Source organism: Panthera uncia, chromosome D4 (genome assembly GCF_023721935.1).
Source record: "Panthera uncia isolate 11264 chromosome D4, Puncia_PCG_1.0, whole genome shotgun sequence".
Classification (NCBI taxonomy): Eukaryota; Metazoa; Chordata; class Mammalia; order Carnivora; family Felidae; genus Panthera; species Panthera uncia.
Genome location: NC_064807.1, coordinates 5,288,001 through 5,307,971, shown reverse-complemented (window position 1 = coordinate 5,307,971; position 19,971 = coordinate 5,288,001). Strand labels below are relative to the sequence as shown.

At 40.2% G+C, this 19,971-nt stretch overlaps 1 long non-coding RNA gene across 1 annotated transcript; it reads left to right on the top strand.

Annotated features, from left to right (window-relative positions):
* Positions 1 to 343: 343 nt before the first annotated feature.
* Positions 344 to 13,426, top strand: LOC125908446 (uncharacterized). Its single transcript, XR_007454232.1, has 3 exons — positions 344 to 426; positions 4,015 to 4,102; positions 13,118 to 13,426. It is a non-coding gene; the product is annotated as an uncharacterized LOC125908446 (long non-coding RNA).
* Positions 13,427 to 19,971: the final 6,545 nt, after the last annotated feature.

The window sequence follows — 19,971 nt, the reverse complement described above, 5'->3', positions numbered from 1 at the left end:
AGATTCCAATCTGCCTTTCGAAAACCATGTGAAACCAGTTCCAGTTAAAGCAATTTGTATCCGAAGTTTTAATTCAAGATTTGGTATATGGAAACATAAGAAGACCCTAGGGTTTTCCCGGATACCTTAACTGAAATAATTCTGGCTTATTTAAAGAGCCAAGTGGTAAGATTTTATGAAAAAGATTATTTTTGGCATAATCTTATCTTCCCAACAAGGTAATCATCTTCTTTCTTATGGGAAAACAATAAATCCTTGATAGCAGCTCCGTGTTTTAGCCGATATCACAGAGTGCCCCAGTATTATCTCCCTGAAAATAGTTTTATTTTGCTTTTTCCCTCAGGAAACCTGTGCTAGAGATGATGCGTGGGTCACCCAAGGCAAATATTCGAGCAAAGTACCAATGGCAATTTTTAAAAAATTAAAGTAAGTCTATGAAATATTATAATGTCAAGTGTAATATAAATAATTGCAACTCTAATGAAAAGTTGATTGTCCCATTTAGCAATAAATTTAAGGACAATTATTTGAAAGTATTATTGGGGTTAAACAAATTGCCACCATACTGAGGCTAGGAATAAAACAACAATAAAGTTTGCAAAATAGCATCAGAAAAATCTGGATACGTACTCAGTTGGGTATGGAACCCCACAGTCACATAAGTGTTAGTAAATGAAGTCAGACTATGGCCCACTTACTCTATATGAAGCGGTGCATAAAAATCATTATGTTGAGTCGAATCCATGCTTAAAATTATTTAGAATCAACGTAAGGTATTTTAAAAATTACTTTCTGTTGGCTTTTCATTCCACCGCAGATAATTTAAGATTTTATCTTAGATTATTGGTGTTTAATTTAATAGATGCTAAATTCGTGTACTGGAATAATGTAAATCTAAGTAATTTCATCTGCATATACATTGATTTAAAAAAAAAACAAAACAAGTTCCAAAAAACCCTTTTTTCCAAAAACTTTTATTTTCACAAAAATAGTATCTGGCAACTTCTGCCACCTGTATGACATCAGGTTTTTTAAACAATACCTACTACTTGTTGAAAACTACCACTATTTGTTGAAAACTCACCGAATTCCAGGCATATTACCACAGAACAGTAATCATAGTTCATACTGCAAAATTGATGGCCTCGAATTTTTGTTAGATGATTCCGGGCACCACTCCGAGCGTTTTTCATGTATTAATTTCCTTAGTCTTCGCGTTATTATCACGGTCGCCTAAGTAAAACCGAGACGCGGAGAAGTTAGCAACGTGTCCAAGGTCACATAGTAGAGCTGACATGCAAAACCAAGGCTGAGCAGAACCCGACCACGGTGCAGTCCTGCCCATCCTGGGGTTATGGGAACTTGAATTTGGCCTCTTGTTTCTGCTGTTCCCCAGGTCTGTAAAATCGGGCAAGTCACTTAGATGCTTCAAGCTCCACTTAATTCCTGTGTAAAATGGGTGCTAAGCCAATGATGACATCCATCTGAGAAGGCCTCCTAAGAGAAGGGAATAAGAACTGCAGGTCAGATACAGACCACATCGCCTAGCCTCTGGTTCATGGCCAGCATGCGCCCGCCCCGCCGTTCACTATCCGTGATTGTGTTTATTATCTTCCCAAAGTCCTCACGTTGGTATCTTATCTGCTGTTCTCCATCTTGCCATTCATATTTTTTAGATATCCAAAAACCCTACCGCTACCCCAGGGCTTTCAAGTTCCTTGATTTTGAAGACATCATTTACGACCAGAACAGTGCAAAATTCATAATAGTTGTAAAGAAACAGAGACAAGGGAGCAAATGAGAAATAATCCCTTTATAAATATACTTATCGACCGTGAAACGCATCTCTGTTTCAAGAAAGGCATTTATTGATTGCCTCGAATTTTTTCCTAGATGTATGAATTATTTGTGTAAGTTAGAATGTTACATTTTTCTTTTTTTTTTTTTCCCCTTGCCGTATAGCTGATACACGACATACATTAATTTCAGGTGTACAACATAGTGATCTGGCAATTCTATTTTTTTTTAATTTTTTTAAAAATTTTTTTAACGTTTATTTTTGAGACAGAGAGAGACAGAGCATGAACGGGGGAGGGTGAGAAAGAGGGAGACACAGAATCTGAAACAGGCTCCAGGCTCTGAGCTGTCAGCACAGAGCCCGACACGGGGCTCGAACTCACGGACTGCAAGATCATGACCTGAGCCGAAGTCGGCCGTTTAACCGACTGAGCCACCCAGGCGCCCCAGTGATCTGGCAATTCTAAACGTTGTGCTGTGCTCACCACAAGTGTAGGTACCACCCGTCACCATACAATGTTACTTCATCACCATTGACTGTGCTCCCTACTCCGTACCTTTCGTCCCCATGACCTGTTCATTCCATAACTGGGGTCCTGTATCTACCTCTCCCCTTCACCCATTTTGTCCATCACCCGCCTGCTTCCCTCTGGCAACCATCAGCTGTTCTCTTTATTTATGGGTCTGTTTCTGTTTGTTTACTTGTTTTGTTTCATTTTGTTTTGTTTTAGATTCCACATATCAGCGAAATCATATGGTATCCACTGTTCTCTGTTTGACTTATTTCACTTAGCATAGACAATGTTATATTTTCTTTGGCTATAAATCTTTGTTGTTTCCTATGTCATTCTATTATATTCAATCAGTGTTACATAATCATAGCTTTTACAAATGACCTGGCCTTCATGGCAAATCTTATGGAAATGCGTGATGTTCGCTATTTAATATTGTTATTTTTTCTACATTAAAACAAACATAGCCAAGATGCGTTATAGAAATGTAAATCATACTACATAAAATTCCACTGACAGAGAGAAGTTCAGCGTTCTAAATGTATGCCTATCGTATACAAGGTCGGAAAATTCACAGATAGGTTATTTTTATGTCAGAACTTTAAATGACAGCAACAGAAATGAAATTCAAGTGAGTTTATGAGCGAAAAGGAATTTATGTTTACTTAATTTAGAAGTCCAAGAGGGATAGATTTGGCTTCAGAAACATTGATAGTCAAGGGTTCAGCAATCAGGTGTCCTCACTCTTTGGAGCTCTTGGTTTTGTCTTCCTAGGCAGTAAAACCTTGGATTGTGAGCGAATTGTTCTGAGAGCGTTCTGCAAGATGAACAAGGCTTTCTCATAAATTTTAACTTGACACACAGGCGATATCTTAAGAGTAGTACGTGATGCCCAACGTCCCGTGATCACCACTGAGCCACTGGTTCTTGAAATTCGCCTCGATATACAAGTGCTTTGGACTGCAAGCATGTTTCTGGAATGAATTATGTTCGCAAGCCAAGGTTTCACTGTATCTGGTTTCAGGAGGGTCCCTGCAACTCCAGGCTAAAGCCCTTGATAGTTAACATTTTGGTCTATCCTCAATGTTACGTGACACAGGTGTTTTATATTTGTGGTCTGTTTTTTATTAGAGTTATTTGTATTCGACATTTTTGGTTACTCCATTTTAGTAAAGTTAACTCTTACGATTTTTCCAATTTTAGAACTAATTACTTAACACGGTGTGAGGATGTTGGCTGCGTTGTTTTGTCAGGAGAGGTTGTGATATATTTATGACATTGTTTGAGAAAGTGTACAAGGGTTGAAATATGAAAAATTGGCCTATATCTGGAATCTAATCGGTTCAAAAAAGAACTTCAACCACTGTAAAACTCCATGCATCTACATAAGTGAAAATCAATTCAATTGATTTTGACGGACTTGCTCCAATGCCTTCAATTCAAAACTCAATTACATGTCGTGTTCCAGAATACGATAATTATAGTGACCAACAGAACCAGGGTTTTACTTAATTATGCAAAGGCCTTGCATTGTTTGAGTTTTCAGCGGAATGAAATGTTTTCGTTCAATCACAGAGAGTATATATCTATCATATGCTTCTACTCTGCAAGTGCTGAGAAATCTATTCTTCCATTGATGTGAGGATAATTTAAATGGACAATTACCACCACTAACGGCTTTGCACTTTTCTCCGTGCCTTCACAGCGTGTGCGCTTACTGTCCAAAGGGCTTTGATGAGCGTTTTATGAGCAACCTTAAGAATTTGACAGCAACATTCCAGCAAATCTGAAGAGTAAGTGCCCGAGAAGCAGGTCTACCAAGCATTTTCTCCTGTTTTCGAGAAAGAAAGGAGGCAGGTGAAGCAATCGTATCAACTTCTAAACGTGCTGCTGAGAAACAGAACACTCCTTTCCTGTGAGATGCTTTCAGCACGATAGTCGTTGTTGTTTAAAATTGCTAACGGTTTACAAAACCCCTGAAGTCTCTGGACTTACTGAGCCTGGTTCCCTGAAAAATGTGATATAAGTTGTGCGACTAAGTCTAAAATGGGGATAATTCGCAACCCACAAGGCCTTTCTCGTATAAGTGAGGTGACCACACACGTCAGTTAAGACCTAATGTGTCAAGGGTCGCCTGGGTGGCTCAGTCAGTTAAGCATCTGACTCTCGATTTCAGCTCAGGTCATGATCTCATGATTCATGAGATCTCGCCCCGTGTCAGGCTCTGTGCTGACATCACAGAGCCTGCTTGGGATTCTCTCTCTCCTTCGCTCTCCGCCCCTCCTTCACCTAGGCTCACTCTCTCTCTCTCGAAATAAATAAACTTAAAAAAAGAACACCTATTATGTTAACGTAAGCCACAGCATGTTCAATGAAGGAAGAATCAACCTGGAAAGCCTCACCAAAGATCCTTGATTATCTAGGAATGTTTAACTCCCCTTCAGTTTTGCAAGTTTTCATAGACAGAGAATTCTTGGTTGATGGGGTTTTCTCTCTTAGCACTTTTGTGATGTCATTGCAAAGTCTTCTGACCTTCATTACTTCTGATCAACTGTTAATCTTACTCAGATTGCCTCTTACATTAGAAATTACTTTCCTCTTGCTACTTTCAACACTTTGCCTCTCTACAATTTGACTATGACGCGTGTACATGGAGATCTCTTTATGTTGGAGAGTACTTGAGTTGTGTTGAACTTCTTGGAGTTGTAGATTAATGTTTTCCATCAAATTTGGGAAGTATCCAACTACTTTTTTCTTCAAATAATTTTTCAGCTTCTTTTTCTCTCTCTTTCCTTCTGGGACTCCCGCTACCTCTGTGTTTGTACACGTACTGCTGTCCCACACTTCTCTGAGTCTCTTTATTTTTCTTCTTTTTTTCTTCCCATTATTCACATTGGATGTTCTCTATTGACTTATCTGCAACCTTGATGATTTTTTCTTCTGTCAGCTCTTTTGTTCTGTCATCATCTTTTGTTGGGCCCCGATAGTGATGTTTGTCACTTACACTGTTGCGTTTCCCGAGTAGACCGCATAATACTGTGGGTCTACAAAGAGCCATCGGTCTCAGACTCGCCCCTTCAGAACATCGAAGTCATTGAAACTCAAAACCAAAAGAACCTGAGAGATAATTCATGACAATATTCTCATTTTACAGAAATAAGGATAGTGATAAGATCCAGTAATTTATTTATCTAAGAGTTGACATCTGGAAAATTGCAAAGATTGAATTTGTGTCCATCAGTCCTACATAAGGTGGCAGGGCCATTCCAACATGCACGACACTAGGAGCTGTGACACGGGCACAAATCATCAGCGCAAAAATATCAAGTCATTCATAGAATGAGAAAGGGGTAAAGTGATAGTACACCTCACGTTACACTTAATTTATCTCCATACTTGTTCACTGCAAACTTTCAGAACACCTCCTGTGTATTACCAACTTCTAGAATCATAACAGCTAATCCATGAGCATTTACAAATCTGTGGAATACTCTGTCCTGAGCTCTCGGAATGCACCCACAGATGACAGATTGTGGGTGTAATCCCGTGTTAGGTGTGAGAACAAAACCACCAGAGGTTAATCATGACAGCATTATGCAGCACTGAGTTAGAAGCGGGTATGGAGTGTTCACTGAATCCTCATAATATCCTTCTAAAGTAGGTATTATGACTTATGGCTACTTTTTGCATGTAACAGATAATAAACTAAATCACAGGAAAGTTAAATAACCTGCATAAGATGAGACAGGCCGAGAGTGGCCGAGTTGCCCTCTGAACTCCAGAATCCCAGAATTCCTAACTGCACCCCTTAACTGCCATGTGGGACATTCTTGTGCGTGGAACAGCTCTGGCGTGCCTTCCTTATGCGACAGTCAGCTGTCTACGTGCTACACCAGCCGCTAAAGCTACAAAATTAGTTTCCTAAGGCTCCTATAACAAAATCCCCAAAACTAGGTAGTTTAAGATAACAGCAATTCATTGTCTCAAAGTTCTGGAGGTGAGAAGTCTGAAATTAAGGTGCTGGCAGGGCCGTACTCCCTCCAAGACCTCTACAGCAGGGTTCTTCCATTGCCTTCTGGCATCTGTTAGTCCCAAGCATTCCCTGGTTTGTAGGGACACACCTCCAGTCTCTGCCTCCGTATTCACATGGCCACATTTCCTGTCCTCTTCTTACAAGGACACAAATCATACTGGGGTAGGAGCCCCCCCTCCTCCCGTGTGACCTCTCCTTAACTATTACATCGGCAACCACCCACCTCCAAATAAAATCACATTCTGTGGTACTGGAGATTAGAACTCTCACGTTATCTCCGAGGGTACAGTTCAACCTAGAATAGCTATTGAATCAGAATCTCCCTCTGGTGAGGTGCACGACACACACACACACACACACACACACACACACTCATACTTGTATATCGTACACTTACAACATTTGAAAAATATGCTAGGGTTTTGTTTTTCCTACTTTCCATAATTTTACTTTTTTTAAACTTTTGGTAAGTACACTTAACATGAGATCTACTCTATAAAATTTTAAGTGCACAGCACGACATGGTTGATCACAAACACTGTGCTGTCCAGCAGGTGTCTAGAACTTGTTCATCTTGCATAAGTGAAACCTGATACACAGAAAACCAAGGCATTAATACATTTTCTAAAAGGCTGAAAAATAACTGATAAATTTATGACCCTAACAAAACCCCTGTTTCTAATTTGGCTTGATCCGTGTATACATATCTAACGATAGTAGAACCATAATTTATATGCTAGTTTTTACATATTTCTCATTTTCATGCTTCTAAAGAATCTTCATAGATAACAAATGTATGACTTTCTAAGTTTACTGCTCCCTATTTCATTGTTTGGGTTTTACTTTCATTCCCTCATTATTCGATATTTGGTATCTTTTTATTATTTCCGCAAAATAGGTAACGCTACCATTGACATTTTCAAAACCGTATTTATTGCTTTTAAGTTATCACTTAGGATAAATTCTTAGGAGTAAGATTCGATACACAGGCACATTGTTACAAACTATAATGAAACACTGTTTCATACCTGATTTATAGTGCTATTTTGGATTACCAGGGGCAGGGCATGAGTCATTTCACCCCTTAAGCCTTATATCGCTTGGGTGTAAGCTTCCCCAAAGAAATGAAAACGTATGTCTGCACAAGAACCGGTACAAATGTATTATTCATAACAGCCCAGAGTGGAAAGACTCCAAATGACCATCCACTGAAGAACAGATTTAAAAAACTGTAGCATATTCACAGAAGGGAATGGGTCCTGAATGTCATGAAGGAGGGAGTAAGTACACGCTATGACACGGGTAAACTTTTGAAACTGTTATGTGAAGGGAAAGAAACCCCGCACACAAAGCCACAACTGTATGATTTCTTTCCTATGAAATGTCCAGAATATGTAGATCTGTAGAGACGCAAAGTAGGTTCGTGGTTAGCTAAGGTGAGCCCAAGGGTGGAGGGAAGAATGGAAAGTGTCTGCTGATGAGGGATGGGGAAAAGGCTTTCAATTTAGATCGTGGTGAGGCTACGCTCCTCTGTAATACACTAAAAGCCACTGAGTTGTACAATTCATTTTTTAAGGTTATTTATTTATTTTGAGAGAGACAGAGACAGCGAGAGTAGGGGAGGAGCAGAGAGAGAGGGAGAGAGAGAGAGAATCTCAAGCAGGCTTAGCATTGCCAGCGCAGAGCCCAAGGCGGCGCTCAAACCCAAGAAGCCACAAGATCATGACCCAAGCCAAAGCCAAGAGTTGGATACTTAACCCACTGAGCCATGCAGTTGCCCCAAGTTGTACAATTTAAATGTCAATGGTATAGGGGCATCTGGGTGGCTCAGTCGGTTGAGCTTCTGACTCTTGATTTTGGCTCGGGTCATGATCCCAGGGTCATGGGATTGAGCCCCATGTCGGGCTCTGCACTGAGCATGGAGTATGCTTTAAATTCTCTCTCTTTCTCCCTCTGTTCCTGCCCCCCCCCACCCCCTCTCTCTCTCTAAAAAGTAATTAAAAATAAAAATAAGAATTTAAATGTAAATGGTGTAATATGTGAATTTATTCCAAAAAGCTGTGAAGGGAAAAGGCTGGGCCACAAGATACGCGAGGGCAGACGGCACCATTTGTGCCAAAGCCCCCAAGCAGTAGGAAGGAACTTGACTCAAGTTGAGAAGGGATTCTAATGGGTACCTTCTCCCCTGTTTGGAAAGTCCTTACATCCAGAAGGTGGGAGTAGGGATGTTTGTGATAAGGAAGAGTAGGAACACTTATTCCGCATTGACTGAGTGCTGAATCCTCTCCTCCAAAAAAACCCTTGTGAGGCACACGAAAGCAGGCAAAGACTATGCTCTTAAAAAAAATTAACGTTTATTTATTTTTGAGAGAGAGAGAGAGAGAGAGAGAATGGGGGAGGGACAGAGAGAGAGGGAGACACAGAATCCAAAGGAGCTCCAGGCTCTGAGCTGTCTGCACAGAACTCTACATGGGGCTCAAACCCATGAATCGTGAGATCATGACCTGAGCTAAAGTCGGAGCTTAACCAACTGAGCCACTCACGCGTCCAAGATACACTCTTGGGGGCAAAGACCATGTTCTCCTCCCTGCGGGATCCAAGGACCTTCTTCAGCATCTGCTACATAATAGGTGCTTAATATTTTTTTAACCCAACCGACCTAAGTTTAGTATTGTTTCCCTAATTTTATAGGTGCCACCAAGTACTAAAAAACAATGACAAATTTAATTCCTTTCCCTTATTATTGATAGGGAAGCCTGAAACCTGGGTTTAAGGTTTTTCAAACCAACTAATTTCTGGAACAGTTTGTAAAACAAAGTGTTTATAGATAGCAAAAGGCTCAGAAATTAGAATAGAGTGGTTGGTTCATGGTTGTTCATTAAACATCCAGGCTCTCACCAAGAGTACAGAAAGGAAGAATTACGATGATCAAATAAATAGAGTTTCTATCACGTCTCAAACGTTTGGCTTTGAAGAATGCAATAATCCTGCCTGCATGTGTTGAGCAAATGAGCTTGATTGTCCTTCGACTAATGGGTTCTTTATTAGGAAGATGGTCTCCTGTAAGAAGTCGACTCTTTCTACAGAATTCACAAGATACTTAAGGAGAATTCTCCTTTGGTGCCCCAAAGATACAAAGTGTTTAAATTATGTCCCCACAGGCCTTATACCAATCAATCTCCCTCTCTGGCTGGGCCACTCATGGGGCCTCACTGAGGGACAGAAGAGGTAACCAAAAAAGAGGTAACTACTCTTCCTCAGCCTTACAAGTTGAGGAAAAAAGCCAGATAAGAAATCCGTGTTTGAGGTCCAGCTCGCTTTCTAAATGATGACAAGTATCTGATGCGTTGTTCCAGCAGCAATGGCTGACCCCAGATGCTGCCTTAACATATTGTTAGTAGTTTCTGGGGTTTGCCCATTAATAAAGACACTCTTTGGAGAAATTCTCCACCGTGCCTTATCTGGTTTCAAGGATATTCATGTGACCTGGAAACACATATTTAAGAAGCACTTAGGGGAGGGGAGAGAGAGCTAGCAGTGAAAGAGTCTCCCGTGAGGCAGATATTAGGAAAAGTAAATGGAGGGACCCACTGAGGACGTTGAGGATACACAGAGAGACCTAAATACAAAGAAAGTGACAAGGAGACAGAACGATGGGGCAAAGACGAGAGAGAGAGGAGGACAGGAGGAGAGGCTGAGTAGAGATGATGTTTGATTTGTTTTGTTCAGTTGGGGCTCTTTATTCTTCTTCCAGACGTGTTAGCGCTAGTTTCCCAACACCGAGGAGTTAGGCTGGCAGGTGCACAGAAAGAGCGGAACCCTGCCTTTCAACTTGGGGGACAGTTTCCATGGGGAAAGTGGGGCTGCCATTCAGGAGAAACATCTCCTCACAAAGAGGACACGTCTTCAGAGCTGACCTCAGACTGGAACTGTCTGAAGAAATGATTGTGGGAAATTATTTGAGGGCAATAGAAAATAAAGACCATTAAAAAAAATCCATTAAAAATTGTTTGAGTTGAGGGGCACCTGGATGGCTCAGTCAGTTAAGCAACTGACTCTTGGTTTCAGCTCAGGTCACGATCTCGCGGTTCGTGGGTTCGTGCCCTGGGTCGGGCTCCACACTGACAGTGCAGAGCCTGCTTGGGATTCTCTCTCTCCCTCTCTCCTGCCCTTCTCTCTCTCTTAAAATAAATAAATCGACACTAAAATAAAATAATTTAAAAAAATAAAAATAAATTGAGTTGAATAGGTAAAAAGGAGGAGGGTGGGGATTAGGAGAGGCTAACACAAGAAGGAAGGGAATCGACATGAAATAATCATCGTGAAGAAACAGGTCACGTGGACTGAAAGGCATGAGTTAAGGAATAAAATGCTACACTTGGATAAATTGTGGAGGCATCTTGGCATGAATTTGTGCCATCGGTGCATTCAATTATTTCACTTGTAAATAGAATAACTTAGGAAAAATACTTTGTGCCAGATATATAATATATGTTTAACAAAGATCGTTGCAATTTTTTTCATATATAAATTTAGATAAGCCAAGATAAAATATTCAGAGAAATGAATACTGTATTTTAACAAGTAAAAATAATATCAAAATACATTCACAAGAAAATGTTTCACTTGTCATGTAGAGTTTACATTAAGAGATACTCTCTCCAAAGCTTTGGGACTTCTCTTGCACTCGGACTAAATACATTAACACAGTAATTCTTAAATTTGTATATTGTTTAACACTTTCCAAATCTGGTGTTATTTCCCTTGGTTGATATAAACCTTTTGGAAGAAAATGGGACAGGAATCAGGGGGTCATTTGAATAATTAAAGAAAGTAACTTACAGAGAAATTGTTCTTATTTGAGGGGATAACTTTAATAAGCGACAAAAAGGGGATCAGACTGAGGTGGTTGCATTAATCTTTGTTCGTTCAGATTTAATATTCTCATTTTCCTCTTTTATACAGAGCTCTTTCCATTAAATCCTGCTACAACTTGTTTCTTTTTTTATCTATTTAAAAAAATTTTTTTTAAGTTTATTTATTTTTGAGAAAGAGTGTGAGCAGGGGAAGGGCAGAGAGAGAGGGAGACACAGAATCCGAAGCAGGCTTCAGGTTCTGAGCCGTCAGCACAGAGCCCGACACGGGGCTCGAACCCATGAACTGCGAGATCATGACCAGAGCCGAAGTTGGACACTTAACCGACTAAGCCATCCAGCCACCTCTGCTACAACTTGTTTCTAAAGAGAAAAATGGTAAAATACTTCTATGCATGTGAGTGAAAGATGTTAGAACTTGAGTCTCCCGTGCACAAGGAATGCCAGTTTGAATAAAGGAACATTACTTGTTCTGGCAAATTCCCCAACATGATTGTGGGTGATTGCATTTACCTTAAATACAGTGACAGAAGCTTAAAGGCAGGCCGCCTTCTTAGTTTGTTGTAAAACTGCTGACATTAAAATGAAAACAAAAGCTAGGGTGTTATTCATGGTCAAGACCAGAAAAAAATTTAAGCGAAAAAAATTTTAAACTAGAGATTCTGTTGGCACCCAGGACGTATGGATTCTCATTTAAAATTAATAGTTCCCACTTACTAAGCTATTACTTACGGTATAAACAACAGAAGGAAATAAATAGGTTTTTTCCGATATATATGCATCTTCCTTTTGTGTCATGTGCAGTGTGCCAGCAATGTGGAATTATTTGATTGTTTTTAAATCCTCATTTTCGCGTTTTTCAACATTGTAAAACGTTGCTACAAACACAACCTAATTAAGAACAGACAAAAAGAGCGAGAAAGAGGAAAAAATGCTATTTTGTTTGTTCTCCCTGCTGAAGCATTTAGAAATGACAAATGCGTGCTTGGATTTTCTTTATGTGTGGTGGTTTTGGGTTCATAAAAAAGATAAACTATTTTGTCAGATCACTGGTTAGGCGCGCATTTCAGTGATGTGTTCGCTGAATAGATATCACATTTTTCTGCTCCCCATAAAAACACTTGTATCTTCAAGAGGGAATTACACCATAGAAATTGGTTTAAATGATGTTGAGCATCACAGTGCTTCCACGGACAATTCTTACAGACCTGAATGAAAGAACAAAAAAGGGATAAAAATACAGATTTTTTTTTTTAGTGGTGTAGAGAAATTAAAATATTAAAAAGGACGGATTCTCCACCAGTCGTGATGGTGTATTGTCACCCACGCGTGTATTAGCTATTTTTGCATAACAAATCACCCCAAAACGTATGCAAGCAGTTTAAAAACAACAAATCCAAGATGGCTCCCACGGTTCCGGAGGATTGGGAATCTGGGGGGTGGCTTCGCCAACTGGTTCTGGCTCAGGATCTCTCATGAGGTGGTCGTCAAGGTGTTGGCCAGGCCTTTGAGAATTTGGAAAGTTGCTCGAGGGCTGCGGTTCCTCACCTCTCCACAGGCAGTCCAGCATGGTGGCTAGCTTCCCCAAAGACAGCACTGTGGGGACCCAAGAAAGAGAGAGGGGCAGAGCCATGCTACCTGTTATGACCTACTGTCTACACCACACCACCCCTTCTCCTTAGTCTCTGTGTTAGAAGTGAGTCACTAAGCCCAGCGAATACTCAACAGAGTTAATCAGGTAAGGATATGGGCAAGAGGTGGGTAAATTTTCTTAACGGCGTAGAGGAATGAAAATACAAACCATGATCCCTGAACACAAGAAATAGCTCAGCCATATGTAATTAACTTCCTGGTTAAAAAAAATGTTCTCATCAGGTCTTGTGTGTTTCATTTTTTTCCAGATGTGAATTATGTTGTACCAGTGGTCACTCCTGAACTGGAACATTGGCCTTTGAAATAAATCTTAGAGTTTCCAGCTTCCACGAACATCCACTCTAAGTGAGCATCTAGTGAGGCTGTTGGAATTCTCATCAAACTTCCCCTGGTTATAAAGACCCTTGATTTTAAGATAAACGTTCTGTGAAGGAATACATGACAGAAAGCACAGACTGTGAGAGGGAATAAGCTCCCAGACCACTGGCATTGAGTTTTCCCGAAGACGAGCGAGGCCCGGAAGGCTACTGGAAACACTTCATTTCTGTAAATAAAGATCAAGTCTCACTATTTAGATTTGAGCTAAATTTCCATGCAGTCCTGTTAAACTGGTGGCGTGTCAGGTACAGATTACAATTTTCCACTCTCTAGTTTCCTCTGTAAAATAGAAGTTAGTGACTTTGGTTCAAATAGATAATGAACATAAGGGGTTGAAAGTATCCTACGACAAGCAACAGCAAAATGTAACTGAACCCACGCTTCTGGGTTTTGGTGTTTTTTTGTTTTTTTTTTTTAATGTTAATTTATTTTTGAGAGAGAGAGAGAGAGCCTGCATATCGGGGGGGGGACGGGCAGAGAAAGAGAGGGGGACAGATGCTCTAAAGTGGGCTCTGCCCTGTCAGCACAGAGCACGATGGAGGGTTCGAACTCCCGAACCATGGGATCGTGACCTGAGCTGAAGTGGGATGCTCGACTCACTAAGCCACCCAGGCACCCCCCTCCATGCTTTTGTTTAAAAATTTTTTTATATACATTTATATATTTTTGACAGACAGAGATCGAGCACAAGTGGGGGAGGGGCAGAGAGAGAGGGAGACACCGAATCCGAAGCAGGCTCCAGGCTCCGAGCTGTCAGCACAGAGCCCGACGCGGGGCTCGAACCCACAAACCACGAGATCATGACCTGAGCCGAAGTCAGACGGTCAACCGACTGAGCCACCCAGGCGCCCCATGCTTTTGTTTTAAAAGAAGAGTCATTTTATCGTAAAGCAGTGGTACTCAGGATTTTTGTTTTGTTTTGTTTTTAGTCCCTCGGTTCCTTCACATTCTTGATGCCTTTTAAGGATCCCAAGGAGCTTTTATTTGTGTGAATTCTAACTATCCATCTTTACCATATTGGAAACTGAAATTGAGAATTTAAAATCTTTTTTATCGATTGACTGATCTGAAAATAGCAACAGGGAGCACATTTTACGTCCGTAACATGTTGGCATTACCACGAAACGAATTCTGATTTCACAGGCGCCCTGGTGTCAGACATAAACCATCAGTTACTTTTGGAACATAAAATAACATAATGAAAGCCACAACTTGAAAAGGAATTTGCTTGCCTTGGCTTATTTACCATAGTTCAAAAAGCTGTGAAAGGTGTTAACATCTTAGCAAAGTTTTTTCAGTTATGATGAACTTGTTTTCTTGGTTTGCTGATTATTACCTTTGCCTACAATATGAATGGTGCACTATTTTCTTTCTTTTTTTAATTATTTTTTTTCATGTCTATTTACTTTTGAGAGAGAGAGAGAGAGAGAATGAACAGGGGAGGGTCAGAGAGAGAAGGAGACACAGAATCTGAAGCAGGCTCCGGGCTCTGAGCTATCAGCACAGAGCCTGATTCAGGGCTTGAATCCACGCACAGTGAGACCATGACCCGAGCTGAAGTCAGATACTTAACTGACTGAGCCACCCAGGTGACCCCTGTCTTTATTTTTATTTATTTTTGGGAGAGAGAGCGAGTGAGGAAAGGGCAAGAGAGAGGGAGACAGAATCCCAAGCAGGCTCCACACTGTCAGTGCAGAGCCTGATGCAGGGCTTGAACCCAGGAACTGTGAGATCATGACCTGGGCTGAAACCAAGAGTTAAGCATCTGCTTAACTGACTGAGCTACCCGGGTACCCCAGTGCACGGTTTTCTGTTGCCACCGTGGCATATTACCACAAACTTAGAGATCTGCGGTAACAAACATCCATTTCTTATCTCATAGTTCTGTAGGCCAGAAGTGGAGGACCCCATGGCTTATCCAGTTCTCCACTCAGATGCTCACAGGCTGAAGTCAAGGTGTTGACAGGACTTCATCCACTTCCGGAGAGCCTGAGCAAGAAAGGAGCTTTTAAGCTTATTATTAATTCAATGTTGGCCCAAATCATTCCTTGCGGCTGTAGGATTGAACTCTGTTTCCTTTCTGGAAGGCAACTGGAGGTCATTCTCAACACCACGAGTTTTTTAGACAAGAAAAATCATATAGGTTAGAAACTCAGATCCGCACAAAGAAAGAAAGAGCATGGGAGAATGAACAATAGTAGGTAAAATGTAAAAGTTTTATTTTTCTTATCCTTAAATGATTTAACAGAGAACAGTCTGCTTAAAATAGTACTAGCAAGCGTATTTAATTATGTATGTCTTTGTATACACAAAACATATGGAGATATATGCCTATGTATAAATGAAATAACGGCAATAATACAAGCTGTGGGAGGGAGAAATTCGGCATTTTTTTGTTACTATATGGTACTGGCACCAATGGTGAAGTAGGGTAGTGTTCTTTGACATTGGAATGGAATTTGTCGTAAATGTCTATTGCAAACACCAGAACAACAACTAAAAACCGTTTCTAAAAAGAAGGGTAATGGATATGCTGAGAAAGGGGAACAAGCGAAATCCTATCATGCTCAGCCAAAACCACAAAAGGCAGAGAAAGAGTGGAGGACAAAAATAGGAACAAGAATTAACACCAATCTTCAAACGCTTCCAAAAATGAAGGGGGAGGGAACATAGTCTAACTTATTCTATGAGATGAGCTTCACCCTAATACCAAACCCAAGACATGTCGAGAAAAGCGTAGCCCGGTATCCTTTGTCAATAAAAATGCGAAAAATCCTCAGTAAAATCGTAGCAAAACAAAGTTAGAAAATATTTTTTTTTTAAAATAAATGGCACCTGGGTGGTTCAGTCAGTTAAGCAACCAACTCTTAGTTTCAGCTCAGGTCATGAGGTCTCACAGTCATGAGATTGAGCCCCGCATCCAGCTCCACACTGAGTGCGGAACCTGAATGGTATTCTCTCTCTTCCTCTTTCTCTGCGCCCCCCCCCCATCAAAATAAATAGACAAACTTTATCTATTTTTTCAAGTTTACTTGAGAGAGAGAGAGTAAACAGGGGAGGGCAGAGAGAGAGGGAGAGAGAGAGAGAATCCCAAGCAGGGTCCCAACATGGGGCTCTAACCCACAAACTGTGAGATCATAACCTGACCTGAAATCAAGAGTCAGACACTTAACTGACTGAACCACTCGTGTGCCCCTAAATAAACTTAAAAAAAAATGATACACTATGGCCAGATGGCCAGGAAAGCAACAATGTCTCAACATAGGACAATCAATAAATAAAACATACTACATTAATAGAATAAAGGCAAAAAGGAACACATGGTCATTTTACTCTATGAAGAAAAACATTTTCGATAAAATCTAACATTAATGATAAAAACACTTAACAAAGTAGAAATAGAAAAAAATTACATTAACAGAATAAAGTTCAGGTGTGAAAAACCCACTGCTAACATTATACTCAGTGGTGAAAGACTAAAAGGTTTTTCTCTAAGCTCAGGAACAAGACAAGAATGTCTACTTTGGCTACTTGTATTCAACATGGTATTGGAAGTTCTAGCCAGAGCAATTAGGCAAGAAAAAAGAAATAAAGGACATTCAAATTGTAAAGGCAGAAATGGACTACCTCTACTTACAGAGGACATGATCCTACATATACAAAATCCTAATATCTATTAGATCGGATCCTTTGACACCAGCAAAATTGCAGGGTACAAGGTGAACACAAAACTCAGTTGTGTTTCTGTAGGCCAGCAAAGAACAATCCCGAAAGGAAATTTTCAATTTATAACAGCATCCAGAGGAATAAAATACTTAGGGGAGAATATAATCAAGGAGATGTAAGTTTGTACACTTAAAACTCCAGGTGATGGTTGAAATAAATGGAACTGTATCCCATTTTCATGGATTGGAAGACTAAATACTGTTAAGATGGCAATACTACCCAAAGGGCCCTAAAGCTTCAGTACCATTTCTGTTAGAGAGAGAGAGAATTTGGAAGGCTCACATTTGTCCTTTCAACTTACTCTACAGATGCAATAATCAATATGGGGTATCAGCATAAGGATAGATATATAAGCCAATGGAGTAGAATTGAAAGTCCAGAAGGAAACCCATACGTCTTTGGCTTATTGATTTTCAACAAGGGTATCAAGACCATTCAGTGTTGAAAAAAAAATGCTTAATACCTGGTAGTAGAATAGATATTTACATGCAAAAGAATGAAGTTAGAGCCCTACTTCATACCCTATCCAAAAATTAACTCCAAATGGATAAGCAATCTAAAATATGCAAACCAGACGTATAAAACTACTAGAAGAAAGCAGAGAGATGAATATTTGCAAACTTACGTTTGGCAGTGGTTTTGTTTTGTTTTTTTTGTTTTTTTTTTTTTCAGGTCTGCCACCTAAAAGAAGCAACAAAAGAATGAAGAGATAAATTGGACTCCAGTAAAATCCAGACCTTTCATGCATCTAAGGGTGTTATCAAGAAAGGGAAAAGAAACTCCAGAGAATAACAGAAAAGATTTGCAAATAATATGTGTGGTGAAAGTCTGCCATCCCGAACACATAAAGAACCCTGACAATTAGCAAAAAATAGACAAACCCCCCGGTTAAAAAATGAGCAAAGTACTTGAATATACATTTCTCCAAAGAACATGTACGTATAGCCCACAAGCACATGAGAAGATGCTCAACATCATTAGTCGCTAGAGAAATGCAAATCAAAACCAAAATGAGACACCATGTCATACGTATTAGGACTGCCTTTTTTTTATTTTTATTTTTTTTTGAGAGAGAGAGAGAAAAAGACAGCGTGAGTGGGGGAGGGGCAGAGAGAGAGACCCACACACAGACTCTGAGGCAGGCTCCAAACTGAGGGCAGAGAGACCCATGTGGGGCTCCAACTCACAAACCGCAAGATCACGACCTGAGTCGAAGTCAGACATTTAACCAACTGAGCCACCCAGCTGCCCCACGAATATAGTTTTTGGATGCAAATAAGTATTGGCGAGGATGTGGACAAATTGGAACCCTTGTACATTTCTGATAGGAATGTAGAAGACGCAACCACCGTGCAAAAACGTTTGACTCTTTCTCAGAAAGTTAGAATTGTCAACACAGCAATTCCTCTCCTAGTTCTATTTCCCCCCCAAATGGAAAATAAGTACTCAAACAAATCTTGTTCACCAATATTTACGGCAGCACAATCCACAATAGCAAAAACGTGGAAACAAGCCAAAGTTTGGCAGGAGTTGACTAAGTAAACAAAATGTGCCATCTACACACGACGGAGTACTATTCTGTCATAGAGAAGAAGGAAGTATGGATACCTGCAAATATATGCTGTAAGATAAACCTTGAAAACATTATGCTAAGTAAAGAAGCTGGTCACAAAAGGCTACATCTTGTATGATTCTATTCATATGAAACATCCAAGATGGTTAAATCCATGAGGACAGAAAGCATATTGGTTACAGCTAGGGTCTAAGAAGCAATTGGGGTGTGACTATTTAATGGGTATGGGATTTTAATGAAGTGATGAAAACGTTTCAGAAATTGATATAGCTGTGGGTTATACAACATTGGGAATGTTCTAAATACCACTTAACTATATATTTTAAAATAGTTAACTCTGGGGTACTTGGGTGGCTCAGCTGTTTAAGCCTCCCACTCTCGATTTCGGCTTAGGTCATGATCTCACAGTTTGTGAGTTTGAGCCCCGTATGGGGGCTCTGTGCTGACAGTGCAGAGCATGCTTGGGATTCTCTCTCTCCTCTCTCTGCCCCTCCCCTGCTCGCTCTCAAAAAATAAATAAACTAAAATAAATAGATCAATCAATCAATAAAATGGTTAATTTTATGTTGTGTGAATTTTACCTACATCAAAAAATAAAAAGAAAGCACAAACCAAAGAAAACAACAAAGTTGACAAAATTGACAGGTGGATTTTTAGCAATCTATTTGTTTGGGATATAGTGCTTTCCACCTCCCTCATTAACAAACTTGTGGAAAGGAGAGTCTATATTCCATAATCACTTCCTTGCTCATCCATTGTAACCTAACGTTGCATCAATGCCCTCTTCTCCATAACTCCAGTGAACTTACTCTCTAAGCAGGTAGAACTAGCCTCTCATTTTCTTAATCTCTTGAGCTTCCTCTGACTTCTCTGGTTCACTGGACATTTATGTGCTCTCGACAATTTTATAGAGTAATAGGAAATAAAGAATTGTATGTTCAAGTTTCACTACAAGTTAAATAGCTATTACTCTCACAGAAGAGGGGACGATTATTTTTTAGTGCTGGGAGGAGTGAAGCCTTACAGGAAATGTGACATTTCACTACCTTAATAAATGACAAGTGTGAGTGATCAGTCCCATTTCAACAAACACGGGGGAAGAAAGGAGAAGAAAGGAGAAGAGGAAAGTGTATTTACAGATGGGAAAGGCAGAGACTTAGGGAGAAGAACCACCTGACATTCACCATTTTTTACATGTTTATTTATTTTGAGAAAGAAAGCACAGCGGGGGCGGGGAGGGCCAGAGGGAGGGAGAGGGAGAATCCCAAGCAGGTTCTGCACTGTTGGTACAGAACCTGATATGGGGGTTGATCCCATGAACCATGAGATCATAACCTGAGCCAAAGTCAAGGGGCAGACGCTGAACCGACTGAGCCACCCAGGGACCCCAAGATTCACCATCTTAAAAGTAAGATTCACAAATGT